The 3,870-nt window shown below is 49.7% G+C and overlaps 1 pseudogene; it reads right to left on the minus strand.

Moving 5' to 3' along the window:
• Positions 1-1,560: 1,560 nt before the first annotated feature.
• On the minus strand, positions 1,561-3,659 carry LOC123428654 (annotated as a pseudogene).
• Between the last annotated feature and the right edge of the window lie 211 nt (positions 3,660-3,870).

The following is a 3,870-nucleotide window of genomic DNA, read 5'->3' on the forward strand; positions in this document are numbered from 1 at the left end:
GTGACGAATTTTACGGGAGAAGACGGTCTTTAATTCTACAGACGGGCGGCCTCACTTTGGTTAATCTCTTTCATCCACCTAGACAAATATCTTATGTGGCATGCATTATAGACAACTGACTAGATACTATGTGCATGCCCTTACCAAGCCATCTACATGTGGCCGCGGATTTATGATGTTCTTGTGGCATAAACCCTAGATTTTATTTTTTGGTTCAAATTATTCAAATAAAATTTAAAATTTAAAACCATATAGTCTTAAAATATAGTTTGTTTAACATATTATTTCACGTAAAATGGCTGTTGACGCAGTGGTCATCGCCGCGCACGCCTCTCCGTCTAGCCATGGGCATTGAATCACTTGCCACCTTTTCTTTTTATGATTTTATCCAGTCGGTCTGCGGTTGAAGCTTTTCAAACATATGGTTGAAGCTTTGTGTGTCAACAATTGCAGCTTTTTGTGTTTCGTTGTCGTCGGTTGAATCTTTTTATATCGCCGGTTGAAGCTTTTTTTCTAGCCGGTTGAAGCTTTTTTCATCACCGGTTGCAGCTTTCGCGGTTACGTGGTGGGTGGCCCTCGATTCCCATCATCTCTGGTTGAAGCTTTCGACAATGTCGGATGTAGCATTTTCGATCGTCGGTTGAAGATTTTTTCGTTGCCGGTTGCAACATCGTCGTCTCTGTCATAGCTTTTCATCTCCAACACCGGTGGCATCCGATGCGACGGAGTGGGGGATTTGTTGAGAAGGTGCGTGGGAGGCGGCGTCTTGTTCGTTGGAGGAGAAACAGAAAAGTGGATCGCCCCCATGCTAACGGGAAGGAAAGGCCAGTGACTCCATGACGGCCGGCGGACGAGATCCGACAAGGGAGGCAAGCCGGCTTGAAGGAACAACGCGGATCTGCCCGGAGGCGCTCAGCGAGGCGGTGGAGAAAAAGCTAGAGTCGCTATAAATGAGTTGTGATGCTTTTTTCTGAAATAAAGGAGAGGGATGAATACCCACGCATGCAAGAAGACGACCGACAGAAGAATTCCGCCGGTGCGCCGAACATAAGCGTTTTCCTTCAAAAAAGGGAGGTGCATACTTGTACACTAAAGTACTACAGAACGATTTAGGTAGTACACCTAGGGCGTGTTTGGTTACATTGGCAATCGAGCCTGGCCCGACTAGCCTGGCTCTAGGGAGCCGGTTTGAGGGGATGCAGGCAAAAAGATCCCAGATGCATATAGTTTGGTTGCCTAGATGTACCTTAGTTGCATGAGACAACCATTTTTGACCCGGCATTTGGTTGCCCGCATTGCATTAGGCGCACATATGACATGGTGTTTGGTTGCAACCTGCATAAGTTGTTGTCACCACTTCTAACCAGTGGTGAGCTTACCGCACACAATCTAAACATGTAGTGCAAACAAATGACAGTTCATCCTAACTACTATCAAATGACAGACCAAATTATTAAGAGCCATTGGCTAAATAGGGGATAGTTCATCGGTGTTGCTGCTACCAGATCTTCCTCTTCTTCTGCTTCTGCTTCTGCTTCTTCTTCTTCATTATCATCTTCTTCAAATCATGCACTGGCCTCTGTTAAGCCACATTGCCTCTACCTACTCCAACCTTCCAAGCTTCATTGTCAAATGCCTCCACACCATGGTCGGAGATAACAACATGGTTAGGCTCGACCTCTTCCTCCTCAGGCATGTGTTCATCAAAGCCCCACTGGAGGATCCAGTTATGCAGAATGCAACAAGCAAGAACAAGCTTAACCTAAGTGGGTTATGGGTGGAATGACTTCTGATCCAGGATCTTAAACCTATTCTTCGGAGCTCCAAATGCCTTCTCAACAGTTACTCTAAGGCTGGAGTGTCTGAGATAAAACAGCTCATGTGCAGTCCTAGGATAATTCCTACCACTGAACTCGTTGAGATGGTACCTGGTTTTCCTGAAGAGTGGAAGAACACTTGGCCGACATGCATAGCCAGCATCTCCAAGGTAGAACTTGTCGTCGGGGATGTTGACCCCATCAGGTCGAGTCATGCTATTACTGAGAATGTTAGCATCATGCGCTGACCCCTCCCAGCCAGCCAGCACATATGTGAACTTCAGATCAAAGTCAACATCATCAAGCACATTCTGGCTTGTGTAGTGCTTCCTCCCCTTGTATGCTGCAGACTGTGACCTAGGAACTCTGGCAGTGACATGAGTACCATCTATTGCCCCAATGCAATCCTGAAAATGGCATCACAAGCCTGTGTTAGTGCTCAACTTGAACAATACAAGCATATCAAGCCATGAAAACTGTACATTGTCAATGCTCACCTTGAAGTACGGATACCATCTTGGGCTTCGTCGAATCTTGGGTGGAGTAACATCTTGGGCTCTCCTGACCATCCCTCCTCTATGCTCCCCAATAGCAAAAAGCACCTACTTAAAGTACCTAGAGATGGTCTCCATTGATCTCCTGAACGTGTTGTGAATGACCCTGAACCTCTGGTTATGGCCAACAACATGGAGGAGCATTGCCACTTGCTCTTCCACACAGGTGTTGATGTTATCTTATAGCAGCCCCCTGATCCTGAAGGTCTCGACAAGCCTGGCAAATGGTGCTCTTTTCATTCGAAGCATCCACATAGCCTTGGCGTCATTGCAGTTGTAGATATAGTTCAGATTTTGGATCCTCTCCTGATCCCGGGTAAACATTGGACCATAGCGGATCAAAGAGTCTCCCAACACGGCGAACAACTCTCTCGTGCATGAACATGACCCATGCCTGAATCACACTTATCAGTGCTACTGCCTGAAATATCAGACTCATCCGTGCGTCCATAACCTAGTCGACATCGACGATTCATTTAGTGGGAAATCGATCCTACACCTTGCCTAACGGCCTAACCACCGACCTAACAAAGGGGCGGTGCTGCTTACTGGCATCGGAGACGAGGACGACGTAGGGAGAGCCATGGCCAACAGCAAGGGGAGCACCAGATCCGCCGCAAACGCCGCCGCCATTTCCGCCGCCGCCGCATCTAGCGCAGATCTGAAATCGCAACCGCGGCCGATGGTGAGGCAGTAGGGAAGAAAGCGGCTATGGATGAGCGAGTAGAAAGGAGGGTGAGGCTAATTTGGCGTCGGGAAGGCGCGCCAGATTTCCCATATCCTGCCATTCCCCCTCGCCCTCGCGTCGCACCCACCCGTGGGACCTCACGCCGCACTCAGCTTGGCTAGCGAGAAACCGTCGGTCCGAGCGTTTCGAGCGAGCCAGGTTCTGGGCTGCTTTGAGAAGCATGTAATGCAGGCCCAACAGTGAAACCAGGCAATCAAACAAGCCTCTTCCTTCCTGCACGGGTATGGTTGGGCTCGATGCGTGCAACCAAACGCACACTAGTATTGCCTCCTCACGAGACGATCAAATGAGGAAAAGATAAAACAACACGGATCAAATCCCAGGCTTGACCGATTGCTGAGTTTCTGCTCCATCCATCCCACGCTGCACGGACAACCGCTGGTGTTTGACCTGGCGTTTGCAATCCAAGGGGCACCTGGAACCTCCCGTCTCGCCCGACGCCGTGGCCATGTCGGCCTCCACAAGCCTCGTCGGCCTTTGTTGCGCGTGTGACCCGACCTCCCATCGGCTCCGCTTCACCTCCAGCAATCCTTCCCCCATGCGCACCACCTTGTCGCTCCAGTCCGTGGCCTCGCCTCCACGCCCGCTACGCCGCGCCTTGAGCCGGCCCCGCCCCGTCGCAGCTCCACCTCGCCGGCTCCGTCTCGCCCCCGCGCACTGATACGTCCATTTTGCATCATGCTTTTATATTGATATTTATCGCATCATGGTCTGTTATTACACATTATGGTACAATACTTATGGCTTTTCT

This window comes from Hordeum vulgare, chromosome 2H (genome assembly GCF_904849725.1).
Source record: "Hordeum vulgare subsp. vulgare chromosome 2H, MorexV3_pseudomolecules_assembly, whole genome shotgun sequence".
Taxonomy (NCBI): Eukaryota; Viridiplantae; Streptophyta; class Magnoliopsida; order Poales; family Poaceae; genus Hordeum; species Hordeum vulgare.